The 15053-nt window shown below is 43.7% G+C and overlaps 1 protein-coding gene across 3 annotated transcripts in view; it reads right to left on the bottom strand.

Moving 5' to 3' along the window:
- The window catches only part of lhx5 (LIM homeobox 5), a 77382-nt gene that overhangs the window by 20707 nt on the left and 41622 nt on the right, over positions 1 to 15053 (bottom strand). For all 3 annotated transcript variants that reach the window (XM_088280601.1, XM_088280599.1, XM_088280600.1), the window contains exon 3: positions 11491 to 11560. The gene's annotated coding sequence lies outside the window, so the exon portion shown is untranslated. The remainder of the gene's footprint in view (positions 1 to 11490; positions 11561 to 15053) is intronic.

The following is a 15053-nucleotide window of genomic DNA, read 5'->3' as shown; positions in this document are numbered from 1 at the left end:
GCAGTCCTAGCAGACGTGACCAAGCTTATTTAGCTGCGTAGCTTGGCCTGTGCAGGCACTATCGCTAATGTTTCCCCCTTCTGCAGGAGATCAATATGTTTGGAAGCAGACAAACAGCCAGGCAGCCTCCATCCAACAGCAACCCCCGCCCTCCCACTTCCCCTCAGCCACCATCACACCAGACCACCGCTGGAGGCCTTGACAGCACACAAGCAGCCAAGCAAACAAGCCACGATGCCTCTCCAGAGTCAACAGCGCACACTATCAAGTGCGCCATCTACTGTATTGACAATAAGTCCGCTATATGCGCCTTAGCAGCGTGGGGGGGGAAGTGGGGGGGCAGAGGGTGCGTTGCTAACATCGCACAGTTCTCTCGCGAGCCTCAGTTGGGTCAGCTCCGCACGAGCGGCATCGATCTGAGCGGGGAGGGCCGGGACAAAGTGATGCTGCCCGAGCGCGACGAGAAAACGCAGCGCCACGCCAAGTCGGCGTTTACGGCTGACATAAGCCTGGGTAAACAGCCGTATACAGTGCAGACAGCGCAAACACGCCAGAACCAGACTAAACCAACAAGCGGGACCCCTGGGGGGGACCCCTGACTCCTTTCCTCAATTCATCATCTATTCCAAACCTTATTTGAAGATTTTTTTTTTCCAACCCCATATGGAGAAGCTGGGGGAGGGGGTGCGAATATTGTTAGCTTTCCTGTTCGCGCTATTAATTTTTAAAAATGTTTGTTTTGGAAAACAATAGGAGATGAAACTATACATATGGAGTGGGGGGTGGGGGGGGGGGGCAAAGAAAATTACATGGAAAAAAAAAAGAGCCTCGGAAAAAATATGTGGAAAAAAAAAAACAACGTAGAAAATAAGTTGGATGAATAAAATAAATAAAAAAAATGCTGAAAAAATTTGAGAAAATGAAAATTTACAAATGGCAGAAAACCAGGTAAGAAATGTTAGAGAAAAATTCAAAAAATATTTAATGAAAAACAGTCTGAATTGTTGAGGGGGGACTTGAAATAATAGACAGAAAAATGCCAAACATTGGACAAAAACACAAACAGTCAGATCTCTCTGTTAAGCACATTCAATTTGAACGTATGCACAGAAGTAGCTACTTTAAATGCACCCTAGGCGAGTTTTTGTAGCAAAACAGTGTCAAGCTAAATAGCATACTGCCATCTATTGGCTGACAGTGGAATTACACCAAAAATAAATGGTCGGCAAGCCAAAACAGTTAGGAACAGTCACAAAAAAAGTTTACGTCATGTTAATTACACAAAACAGCACGACCGCAAACCGAAAACCCTCGATGAAGAGAGCGTTACTGGAAACTAAACTTCAATATGTGCAATCTTGACATGACAGTTCTTTGTCAAACAAAAGCAAGTATTCCCGCCCGAACCAACACAATTATAAGAGGCCACACACGGTACAATAACGCCGGGTGGGCGAACGACTCCAACGCAGCGTCCCAAAAGGTCAGCGAGACCACCGTGCGCATCGTATGTAAACATCACAGCACATTAGCTCTCGAGTGATCAGCTGACCTGAAGGCTTAAATGAGGATAAATGAGAAAGGGGTTGCTAACAATCGAGCGATCGAACGTCTGCTCCTCCCGCTATCGGAAAAAAAAAAAAAACGCCTCGTGAGAGATTGCATGTGTGTGTTTCGTGAAGCAGCTGTGTGCAAAATGTGCTAATGGTGTGTGTGTGTGTGTGTGTGTGTGTGTGGACATTTCTGTGTGGCGGAGATAAGGGATCCCTATCAGGAGCATCAGGGAGGGGGCTTAAGATCCCGATGGGCGTGAGGAGAGAATGAGTTTTCCTCGCCACTCTGCATATTCCAGGATTACACCGCACCTTTAGATACGCTCCAGCTCAGCCTCGCCGCGCCTTCGGGCGACACGTGTGTAGATTATTGAAAGACGCTGTCGTGCACACCAAGGCGAAGGAATGGAAAGCCACACCACGGGCGCGGCGAATGAAACACAGTGCGCGCGGATAACCGTGATAGGATTTCTTTGTGACATTGTTGGGAAAGAACGGCGCCCTTTAAAAAAAAAATAAGAAGAGAAAATGAATGACACGACCAATGTCGAAAGTGTACTTTGGCGAAAAGATGGAAAAGTGACCCACCGAATGGAAGATATTGTGGGTATTTTGAGGATGCGAGGTCAGAGAAGCGAACTCACGCGACAGTCACGACACGTGGCGGAGTTTTATTTTATTTTTTTTTTTTTTTGTGGCACACCGCAAAACGATTATTTTGTAACTTTTTCAAAGCCTAAAAATGCCCAGTACAGAACAAAATTATTGTAAATTCATCACCAGACCGACCCGCCAATGGTGAAACTCTGCAAATAATTGAAATGCATTAGAATAAATTACAAAAAAATCATAAAAAAAATTCCACCAAAAATTTGAGAGAGGTTTGGAGGGGGGGCATTACATTTTTTTTTTTTTTTTTAAAATACCCCAAATATTTTTAAAAATATTTTGAAAAATAAAATCTGCAGGGTCGACTGTAAACAAGTCTTGGAACTAAAAAAGCTTGGTGCTGGGGAGCTAGATTATGGCTTCCATGCTGTTAGCGCTTCTTATTTTTTCCCGCTTCTTTTTCACTGGCTTTCCAAAAAACAACAACTACATACTATAACAAAAAAAAAATAACTGAAGAGAGACGTGTACATGACTTTAAATATGGATAGGTAGATGCAACCTGGCCCTTGAGCTTCGTGCTTTTCGCCGATGCTAAGCTAACGTTTGGTGGGACCGTCGCCCCTGCCAACATGGCTGCCGCAGCGAGCAGGTGGACGGCACGGGCAGGTGCTCGCCCAGCCCTCTCGCATCGTACAAGGAAGGAAAGGCCAGCCCTGGGCCCGCGCCCGCTCCCGCTTGGCCTCGCCCCCCCTGCCCCCATCCGCTCACCGCACGCAGCCTCTGGTTAATTACGTCCTTTTTCAAATGCAAAGCAGCGGCAGAAAGTGAGATGATTTCTGGGCTGCCGCTTTGGGGAAGAGGCGAGGAGCGCTGAGCGAGAGGAGGCTGAATGGAAGAAAGAGGTGACTTTCTTTGCGCGGTTGGCGGGGACCTTTGAAGTCGGGCACATCGGCGGGATGGTGGAGGGGCGGGTTGGGGGGGTTGGTTAGGGAGGGGGGCGGGGTTTCTCGGGTTCTTCTTTACTGCCAGAGAAGATCGTGTTAACGAGATGGCCTCTAAAGACGAATTAAATGGTGGGAGAAAAGAAACACGATCGGGCCGGGCCCTACTTAGAGACTCCCTCCTTTCAGCGCTGCCTGAATTCCTCAGCTCAGCTCTTTGGAGGGCCTGGAGCGTGGGGGTCCCAATGTGTGCACGGAGGGGTCACCCGTCCTTTAGTCACACATCCCGGCGCCTGAATGGGAAGGTCGGAGACTTACACGGCGATGGCGGGTCAGAAGTGGCGAGGATTACACGTCGAGCTCTAAGCCGCCCGCACGCCAGTGTTTTCATGTTTGTTGTTTGGCGGCCAAGAAAAGGAGACGGCCGGGGGAATTAGTGGAACGCTCGGGAGATGAATGGCCATCTTATTCGCACCTCTTGTTGGCTGTTTTTCAGGACGCACACTACTACCGTCCCCCCCCCCCCCCGAAAAAACAGAGCTCGGTGAAAGCGCGTTAGGGTTGCCTTTGTGCACACAAAAACCGACTCCCCTCGTGGCTTTCACGCCCTTGCTGGAGCAACAAGGGGATTTATGTCGCACCCCCCCCCCACCGCCTTTGATTGGAGAGTTGTGCTTCTCTTTCTTGATTAATCAACTGAGTCCAGCACCTTCCACGGCTCTATAATCCCGCCCACCCAAACGATAAACACCAATTTTCGTCTTCAGTCCGACATTTCAGCTTGTATTTCGATACCGCTAACATGCAAAAACTAGAAACCTTATTCAAATCTCGGGGACAGGCAAATGATATTCACTTCATGTATTTTAGTCCCTTGAGAGCCACCATACTCCCCCACTTGTATTGTTTGTGATCAACGAACGGCACACGCCAAATGTGAAAAATTCACGTTTTCAGGACTCGGAGAGTTTGTGACGTCAGGAGAGAGCCAGCATTGGCCATGTCCAACACGTGACAAAACTTTTGCTTTTGTCAAAAAGCATCTTGTTGGAAAGAGAGACAGCCAAGTTGGCGACATTTATTAAAAAAAAAAATAGGTTCTTAACTCTTTTACTGCCATTGACGGCGAAAGACGTCAAAGATCTTTTTTTTACTTGGCTGGTAGTCAATGAATTAATTAGCATTTTCGGATGGTGGTGGCCGTGTCGCCACAGAGATTACCGGCAAGTATCGTCTACATCAGGCGTGGGCAAACTACGGCCCGGGGGCCACATGCGGCCCACTAAACGTTATAATCCGGCCCACCAAACTTGAAAAAAATGAAATGAAAAAACCTTGTTCATGTTTTATTTTCTAAATACGTTTTTTTTTTCAAAGACATTTTGTTGTAATGCTTTCGTTCACTTTCATTTCATTTTTCATTTTCAAGTACAAATCTCTTCTTTTATGAAAAGAAAAAAAACAGCAACGTTTACTAAGTCTTCCAGAATCATGTGAGAAAATTCAATTATTTTTTTTTCATGATAGCAGAGAAGTACGGACCGTGTGCTCGACATGACCACAATCGTATTCGCGGTCCGGTGTAAACGACGCCCCCAAGACTCTGAGTTTCTCTACCTTATCATCTTGCCGGCTTTTGATGGGTCCCATGTGGGGTTTTCATTGAGCGTTCTATAGAGGCTCCACTGACAAGTGCCTTGGGTGGCTGTTTCGGGGAGGGGGGTTAGTGATAAACTGGTAGATGGGGGTACGCCAAGCGGCGGCGATAAATCAAGTTCCGGGGCTAATCTATTTAGCACGCTCTCGCCATTATCCCGTGGCAGAAACAGCTAATTAATGAAGTCATTCCACAATGAAGAGGTTTGGAACGAGCCCATTTAAGATGATTACGGCCGGGAAAGTGAGCGGGACAACAAATGGTCCCTTCAGAATGAGTCAAAATGCAGTTCACGAAAACACGCAAAGACAACCGAGATCTGTGTCGGAATAGTTGCGGGAACACGGCGAGAAACAACGCAAATGAACGCACATGCTAACGTTAGCTTAGCGCACTCCCCTGCGTCATTCCAACAATACAACAGACGGTTGTTATAGTTTGATGTTTTCGCTCCCTGCTTTGTCTTCTCTGATGCGTTCAATGTCCCGTGTTCGTCACAATTTTCTTTTTTTTTGCAAACCAAGTCGAAGTGAGCTGAGCTGGTACTGCTGACATTCTGCTCCCATTTCTAAAAATAAAAATAAAACTCCCAATAGGCAGAAAGCACTAAATGATGTGCGAGAGGCTTGACGCTAAAAAAAGAACAGCACGGCTCCTCGCATCCACAAGGGATGAAGCGGTCGTGAGGAATTAAAGGAAGAAGAAGGGAGAAAGGAAAAAAAAAAAAAAACGCCACCGCAGAAGGAGGTTAATTAGCTTGGCAGCCGTGGATAGTGGAGATACCGTGGCATCAACAATTATTCCATCACTTGGATTAAAACAACACACCAAGTTTTATTTCATACTGCCTTGACCTCCTCTTTAGTGTGTTTTGGACAGACAATTAGAATAAAACTGACACATGCAACGTGACGAATAAAAGTGACGCGGTCAATTTTGAGATTTGTTTTTTTTTTAAATAAAAAAAAAAAAAATGACACTAACTCAGTTGACTGCAAGTGACGACATTTTAACGTAAGGGCCAAGCGGCTAAAATTAGCATAGATTACGTAACTGGCACTACTCCATTTTCAAACACTACCATTTTTCCATTTTTGATATGGAAACGGTCATGTATAAAAAGAAAAATCTAATTTTAGACTTGATTTGAAGCTGTTTGGAGACCTATTTAAAAATGTACGAGGATGTTCAATTTAGATGACAGTATGTGCTGGCATTTAGACGTTAGCGGCTAACGGATAACATTAGCATCGTTTAGTTTTCAAAAGTAGAAGCTCTATCAGTAACATTGATGTTTCCGAAAACCTTAAAATAAAAAAAAATAAAAAAATCAATGCTGAATTAATTGACTTCATCTGCTGACGTGTCGAAGTTTGACAAAAGGAGCTAGAGGCTAAAATTAGCATTGTTGACGTAACTAACCAGTTCTACATTTTCGGAGTTCATAGGGTAAACCAGTTTTCAGAGTTGCCGTGGAAACAGTAAGAGTGTCATTTCTAAAAAGGTGATCCATAAAAGGAAGCAAATTCAGTTGAATGTATGTGATGATGTTTAGACTTTAGCCAAAATGCGCTAGCAGCCATTTTTAACACAGTTTACTCAACTACCTTAGATTAGCGTCATTCAATAAAATGTCAGTTGCCCATTTTCAAAGAACATCACATTGAGAGTTGATGTGGAAACTGGAACGGTGTCGTTTCCCATTTCCGTTTTCTTGTGTGCCAACGTTAAGACGTTAGGCTAGCGGCCAACGTTAGCGTGGCTTATTTAACTGCCAGTATTCCAAATTCAAAGTTGACGCAGTAATGGTGTTGTTTTCGAAAAGGCCCAATTTTTAGAAACGTTTTCTAATTATAACTGTTTAAAGATGACAATTCGGTTGACTGCATGTGTCGACATTTGATTTTAGCCAAAATGGCGTGGCCGCTAATATGAGCATTGTTTCGTAAAATGTCAGTTCCCTGCTTTTCAAACACTCTCGTTTTCACTTTTTTCCATTTTTGAGAACCGTTTTTTAAGAGGGATATTTAGACGTGAGTGGCAGCTAACTTAAGCGTAGTTTAATTGAACGCGTGCTGTGCTTTTTTTTTAATTTTCTAATTTTCTAGTGGAATGTCCGAATTTGGACGCCGAAAGCGTCCCCAATTGACGTGTCGGTCGAGCGCAGTGAAAGACACGCTATTGCTTTAATAATCTTTCTGAGTGACTAAATGAAGCACAATGCCACACCAAGAAGAGCCGATGATCATCACCCACTTGGGTCAACCATCACCGTGTGGGAACGACCTGGCCGGAGAAAGGGAAAAAAAAAAAAAAAGTCATCACGGCCGAGACACTGATGTTTTTTTTTTTTTTTTGTCTCCACGGTGGACGCGGCTCAGACGACTCAATCCACTCCATCAGATCACAGCTCATCCTTGCAAATCCTCCCCTTTGCCTCCCTTTCTTCCCCCTTTCTCCCCATAATGCTCAATCCCGCGTCGGTACACAAGGCCTCCTTTTCAGCCTCTGTGTTCCTGGAGGTGGCCTCATTAGCCTGAGATGTTTTGTTTGTTTGTTCCTCTCTTAAAGAAGCTCAATTGAGCAGCAGGCAGCAAATCCCAAAAAAGAAGGCGTGCGTGTGTGTGTGTTGGGGGGGTAAAGAGTGAGGGGCCGCTCGCAAGGGTTACGGGCTGGGGCGACATGGAGCTGAGGACCCGGGGGTCTCTGGGGTCCCTTCCAGAAAACTTAAGTGGGAAATAACGTCACAAATATTTTTACTGTATTTACTACTTTTCAGGAATCTGGACTTTATTTGGGTATTTGATTTTCTGTTGACTTTTTACTTTTACTCGCTTTAATTGAAAATGGTTCTTCATACTCCTTACTTTGTCAAATTAGGTTTGATACTTTGTTCAATCTCTGCTGCGGATGAAGACAAAACGCCCCTAAAAAAAAAAAATGTTGAAATCTAGTATGGCCAAGTCGAGCACAGTCGTGATCTTGACTGACTTTTTTTTTTCTCTGTCCATGACGGTTACGTAATATAATTCTTTGATGTTGTTAAAAAAAACTATATTTGTACGTATTTTTTCCGGACAATAAGCCGCTACTTTTTTCCAAAATTTTGAACCATGCGGCGAATACAACGTGTGGATTTTTCTTTCACCACTAGGGGCGCTCTATAGTATCCGTACAGTAAAAAAAAAAAAAAAAAAAGAAAATGGAGATTTGACGTCTTAAGCCGTCAATGGCAGTAAATGAGTTAAAAAAAAAAGTCAAAACAAAAACAAAGAAAACCATCCTGTTGGAATATTTGCGCGCTTTCACGCAAGCGACTGAAATTATTTCAACTATTCTACGCACACACGAATACACGCTGAAACGACGCACAGGCCGATTAATTATTGGGCTGGTTTTAAATCTGGCGGAAGGACAGCCTGTTGTTGCCGCCGAACGGCTTTGTAATTAAAAGGAGCTGAGCTACGGCGATGGCGGCAAAGGCCACACATCAGACGCCGGACGACACGGCGCTTCCACGCACCAAACCACAACCACTTCCACGCACCGAGCTTCGGCGAGGAGCATCAGGCACCCCGCGCCATTAAGTTGATTGCGCAGATGCGTTTATTCGCTCAGAGTTGTAAAGATTACTCGACTATTCTCTGGCAGAAGTACCGCTACTGCCTTTTAATGTGCACTTAGCTGGCTGATTTAATGACTCACTGTCGCTTCCCGTTTCGCCTGCTGTGCCGAAAGGACAAGCGTGCGCTGCAAGATCCCGTGATGGCTACTGGACAGAATATTAGGTACACTTGCAAACTTGATAAAATATTACAACATTTCAGAGCGTGTAATAATGGATGGCACGAATCGCCAACCACTGCAGGAACATATCCAATTCCACTGCTGTGGTCCAGAAATGATAACTGATTAATAAAAAGTAGAACCAGAGCGATATTTTTTCTCCATAATTGATTAATTGACAAAATACATCCAAAATAAATTAACTTTTGGCCCATTAACATTTATAACAATAAAGATTTGAATTAGAGGGAGAACATTTGACAGTTCTACAAAAATTACAAAAAAAAAAAAAAAAACTAGGAAAGAATCTGAAAAAAAATTTGGCAGATTTAAAAAAAGCCTTTTTTGGCCTTATTTAAGGGGGAAAACACAGTACGATACTTTATAAATTTAAGGACTACATGGAACAGTCCGAAAATGGTTCAGGTTTTACTTTGAGGAAAGGGAAATTATTTTGTGTCCTTTGAAAATTTCCATTTGCTAAAAAGGCGATGACATGTGGAGTCCCTCAAGGGTCAATCCTTGGACCCCTTTTGATCGATGCTAGTTCCATTAGCCCATTTATGCCATTTCCAATTACGTGTTAGCATTAAGCTAGTAGACTTTCCACAGGTATCTTGTTGATAAACAAGAAGCTTCTCACAAGTTCTCGTCATTATTTAGTTTGGTTGAACTTTTTTAGTGTTTAAATACGCAATGTTTAATTCTCTTTGGTGATGAATAAATATGCTTTTCTTCAAAATTGTTGAACTTTGTGTTGAGTGTCTTTTCCTTTCTGCAAAGTGATGTATTATACGAAGTCTCCATGTGAACGCTCATCAGATCTCTCATTATTTGACAGCGAGAGAGTGAAAACAGACATTAAGGAATTGTTTTAAAAGTGTGTTTAGTACGTTTTAAGTGCATAACTTAAATCTGTAAAAAAAAAAAAGAAAGAAAAAATCGGTCGCCGTGATAAATTGGGGTCACTGATTTGCTTACGATTTATTTGATTTAGTGAGCGTGAGAAGTGTACTGTTTCATTCCGTGTTCTGTTTATGGTTTTAGTGTGATTTTTTTTTTTTTGAGGATAGCTATTGTATAAAATGCAACGCAAGACTTTGAAAGAGCTGGAAAAAATGAATTCTGAAGCAGAATTGAGCGTCGACGACTCGTCTCAATTGATTTGATATGACTGCAGACATTGTCTACCTCCCTGGGCAATGACAACGGGATACCTCTTCGTTCTTTTTTTTTTTTGGGGGGGGGGTGTAAGCTGTAAAGAAAGATTTTTTTTTTTTTAGCCCATTTTCTTGCTTTCACTGCTCTTCTTCTTCAAACAAACTTCCTCCCGCCTCCCTCTCCTTCGCTATCTCCTTTCGCCTGCCTGCACACCTCCATCCTGCTTTTTTTTTTCTCTCCCTATCGCTGCCTCCTCCCTCTATACTTCCTTCTCCATCCATCTCCTCCTCCTCCTCTTCTTCTTCCCTGCACCCGGCTAGCACCTCGCTCCACTCCATTTTTCTGCACATGCGATTTGCCTAACAATAAGTGGCTCTGCCCAAGGTCAGATAAGAGAAGCACAGCCCAGGAAGCCACAGCCACTGTTTCTTTCATCCCTTTTTTTTTTTTACCCCCCTCGCTTGCCCTCCTCACGGCTTGCGAATTATCTCGGCGGCACATAATAATAATTACTGAGGACGGCAACAGCGAGATAAGAGCGAGGCAGCTGAAATGGCGAGAGAGAGAGAGAGAGAGAGAGAGAAAACGAGAGAGGGAGGGAAAGAGGGAGGAGAAGGACAGGTTAGAAAAACTGAGGGGAAAAAAATAAAGGAGGAAGGGGAGAGTGAGGAAAAAAAAAAAGTGACGGAATGACGGGAAAGCAAGCAACAGCCACTAAAGTTCTTGATTTCGTATTCGGGCCCAGGGCTTATTTGAAAAGATGTGACGCTGTGAGAGAAGAAATGTTCAAAAAGTTACGTGACATCCAAAGTTGTGCAAAAGGAGAGGCATCATCTCAACGGGGGATAAGAAATCGTTTTCTGTCGTTATGTTGGACTCATTTACGACTTGGTGCCTCTCAAGGAAGAAAAACGACAGCGGACGTTCGGCAGACACCTGAATGCATTTTGAAAAGTGAAATTGAATTAAGATAAATTGGAATTAATCACTTTTGTAACGCTTTCATACGAATTTATCGTCATCGCAATAAATGAAAATACTTTTACCCAAACTCCATCTCATGTTTTAACTCACATTTTAACACTAAACACTCAAAAAGTGCTTGGCTTGAAAGTCTTTTTTTGGCTCCCCATCAAATTTCTCATTAAAAATTGTTACAAATTTTCAAGACAGAGGGAACAAATTTGTTGTGAGAAATTTGAAAAATGAACTGTGTCACAAAAGAAATATTTCGGGGCGGTCACTTAAAAATTGACACAAATAATCATATGCAGCATGAAAAAGCTTGCGACAGTTTTTTTTTTTTTTTTTAAAACAATCACAGAAAACCACCAAAAACATTTTTTTTTTCTTTAACTATGTTTTTGTTATTGCTGTTGAACGAATGACAAAATGTCAAAGGCTGTTCTTGTGCAAGATTTCATCCCAAAGAAAATAAAAATAAAAAAAAAAAGTACAATGTGCGGTTATTTAGCGGCTGTTTGAATGACTTAACTAACAATAGCATGACAAAGCCATTTAGTAGGATTTCACACAAAAACAACAGTCCTACAATTGTATGAAACGGTGTGCCAAAGCCTGCTCCTGAGAGAATTTAGTAGGATTTCAACCCCCCCCCCCCCACCCACCCCAAATAAAAAAAAAAAAAAAAGAAAAATACGCACTGTCACCCAAAAAACAACATACCTGACCTTCAACTTGGAAAAAAAAAATGTGTGAAAATTTCAACGAAAATGTAAGCTCAAACTTGGATTGACGAGCATAAAAGTTCTTCACTCACATTGCAGGCGGACACCTGAAGTCACATCACTTCCTGCCGGGATGTGTCCAATCGTAGCGCAATATATTTTCTGTAAAAAAAAAAAAAAAAAGATTGGAAGCAATTACTGTGTAATAAGACGCAGCGTAATTAGATATTAAGTGCCAAAACTCAACGAGACAGGATTCAGAAAGTCGGCTTGTTTCTTTTGATTTCCAGACAAGCAACATTTTTTTTTCGACTCCCGCCGTGATGAAAGTCGACACTAAATAACGGAAATTGCTTTTTTTCCTCGTTAATGCCGCCGTGTGGCTCGCTGGCGTTTTTGCACCTGAGACAAGTCGCTTGGATCGGAGTGCTTCTCGGCGGGCGGCAAATTGTCACTTTGCCGACACGCCGAGCGCACCCCCGCTTAAAAAAAAATAAAAAAACATCACGCAGCATTCGTGCAGAAATGGAGGAAGATCATTTGTCCCTTGATGACTTCGTTTTACAAGCACACAAACATTATGTGCTGTGATGCTGCCAGACTCACGCAGACACGCTGAGTGTGTTCTCGCAACAATTTCATACACACACACACAAAAAAAAGCAGTGAACGCAGACCATTAAGTGTCTTTTCTTCTGTTTTTGGGGGGGTTAAATGAATGAACGAACAATAGTCACACAGATGTGCAGTACCAATATGGCAACACCTGTTTTCGTGACATAAGGGGGGGTTGTTATATTATATATTAGATTTTGTTTCGTTTCAATACATTTAGTGCAAAAATGCTAATTAAGTAGTATTTGGTATAAATTAAAAAAAAAAAACACTGTAAATAAATGAAGAAAACTAACAATTACTTTGGCTTTCATGAATAAATTTTTTTTTTTTTGCCATCCAAATAAATTCTCATGAGATTCACATAAATTGAGTCTTTTTCTCCTGAGAATGTAGAACAAAAAAAAGTGACAACTTCATTGGATTCAATTAAAATAAAAAAGTAAAGCAATGCACGTAAGAATTTTTTTGTGCAATATGCAACAAAATTTTGCTATGATGTCGTTGCATAATGGCAATAAAAGAGAAACGGACACGCACACACACGCAGGTGCACGCACACACACATGCAGGTGCATAGATTGACAACCTCCCCCTCCCAAAAAAAAAAAAAAACGAAAACAGTGAATGTGTCGGTCTGCAGCTCGCCAGCCACCTGACCCTTGAACTCTATATCTGAGAGTTCACGGTAAGCTGGCGTAGCCTCAACCTACAATGCTTTTCTCCAGCATACATCCAGCCACCACCCCACCCCTCTCCCCCAAACCCCAGAGGACCCGCTATCAGCCGGCCCGAGCCCTTCTGCAGAGGCCTGATATCCAGGCTGGATTGAGAGGGAGTGCGACGGTGTGGGGTGGGTGTTATATGGTGATGGGGAGTGGGGGGGGGGGGAGTGGGGGGATTGTGATTTACAGCGCGAGACGACGCGGGAATAAGAATGAGCCTCGCTTGTGTATTTGTGTTTGCTGGATGTCTTTGAACGCAGCACCCCCCCCCCCCCCCTTCCCATCTTGCACCCCTCCACCACCACCTCCTCATCCTCTCTCGGCCTGTGTGTCGTGATGACTATCAGGAATGTATTATTACTTCAAACCGTGGCAGATTAGCCCCCCCCCCCCAAATCCCTTCCTCCTCAATTCGACCACCCCCCTCCCCCCACCCTCCCCCCCGAGTCTTCTTCTTGGTCCTTACATCCAGCTGCCCTCCCACCGACGCCCCCCCCCCCAATCACTCCCTCAGAGTGCTGCTTGCCGTAAAGCCATTCTGGCCTCCTCTTATCTCCCGACTCAGGCCCTGTCACTCGGGTGACCCGTGAACTCTGCATCCTGAGTGAGGGCGAGGGGGGAGGTAGGCCGCAGGAGGAGGAGCAGGAGGAGGAGGAGGAAAGGGAGGGAAGGGCAGGTGGAGGAGGGGAGGATGCGGCAAAGAGGAGAGGATGGGAAGAAATATGGAAGAGTTAGGAGGAAGAGCTGGACTACGGAGGAGGTCGGAAAGGATGAGGAGCAGGAGGAGAGGGAGGGAAGAGAAGTAGGAGGAGATTGGGAGGTTAGCGGGATGAGGAGGAGATGGGGAAGCATGAAAGGTAAGAAGGAAGAGATGGAGCAGGGAGGAGGTTGGAAAGAGGCTGAGGAACGGGAATATGCAGAGGAGGAGGGAGAGGGGTGAAGAGTGGGAGGATGGAGGAGGAGGAGAAGATGGGAGAAGCATGGAGAGTGGAAAATGAGAGATGGAAGACAAAGGAGGAGGAGGAAAGGGGCAGTAGGGCGGTGGGGTGAGTCGCAGGAGGAGTGTGGGAAGTTTGCAAGGAAGAGGAGGACATGGGGAATAGCAGGGTTCGTACAATAAAGAGGAGGAGGAGGAGGACGGGGAGGAGGGGGAAATGAGAAGAAGGTGGGAGGTTGGAGGGGACGAGGAGATGGTGTGAGGTGCAGGGGGATAAGAAGGAGGGAGGTTAGAGGGATGATGCAGGTGTGGGGGAAGATGGGATGAGCAGGATTAGGGTGAGCGATTGTGCGGAAGAGGAGGAGAAAAAGGAGGAGGAGACGGGTTGGTGAAAGTGGAGGTGAGGAGGTGGGTGTTAGGTTGGAGGGGGAAGGAGGGGCAGAGAGGTCGGTTAGAGAACATTTTGGAAGGAAAAAAATTGATGGCAATTTTCTCTCCAAAAAATGAAAGTTATTACCATCATTTTCTTGCCCCAAAAAAATGTTGTCGTAACAGTCACACTTTTTCATTAAAAAAAAAAAACTTAAATCACTTAATTCCCCCCCAAAAAAAACAAAAAGAGAAATTCCATAAATAATTAATGTCCATTAAGTGAATTGAAAAAAAATCTGGCAGTAAGCATTTTCCAGGAAAAATAGGGAATGCCCCCCCCATAAAAATGTAATAGATTTTTAAAAATACTTAAAAAAAAAAATCTGCGAGTAGGTGAATATGCAGGGGGACTGAACCTTGAGTATGTATTTTGAAAAAAAACTAATCTCATATTTGAATGATTAATTTTCTATGAAAACATTAATTTGGTAATAGTACAACCTATTTTCTCACTAGAAATACTTTCATAATAAGCAAAACAGCGTGGCATTTTCACAGAAATAAAACTTCAATTTCATAATTTTACAAAATATTTTCTTGAAAATATAATTGTGAATTTGTCATTTAAAAATACACAACAATAATTTTGAAATGTTCTCGCAATTTTTTTTTTTTGCCGATTGGCAGAATTTTAGGGTGAACCAGCTCAGTCCACTGTCGTAAGTACTCCCTCCCTCCCGCAACCCCCCCCCCCAAAAAAAAAATCCGACATTATTGACCTTTGCGCATGCATGTCTTCCCACATTTCCTCTGTAATCTGCGCAGCCTGCGACTTTTTGACGGGCTGCGCGAGCGCTTCATTAGCATACTCGCCCGGCGTGCTAACGGGCTAAAAGGCCCGTCCGCCGCCTTATCTTTGCGTTTGTAGCCGCACACCTGCCAGCGGCTGGCTGTTAACCCTTGACAAAAAAAAAAAGCTCATCATTTGGCCACATTGATTAAAAGC

Source organism: Idiotropiscis lumnitzeri, chromosome 18, assembly GCF_059441095.1.
Source record: "Idiotropiscis lumnitzeri isolate Australia: NSW breed Sydney's pygmy pipehorse chromosome 18, RoL_Ilum_1.0, whole genome shotgun sequence".
In the NCBI taxonomy this organism is placed as follows: Eukaryota; Metazoa; Chordata; class Actinopteri; order Syngnathiformes; family Syngnathidae; genus Idiotropiscis; species Idiotropiscis lumnitzeri.
Note: the sequence above shows the minus strand (reverse complement) of the source record. Positions and strands in the feature narration are given on the sequence as shown.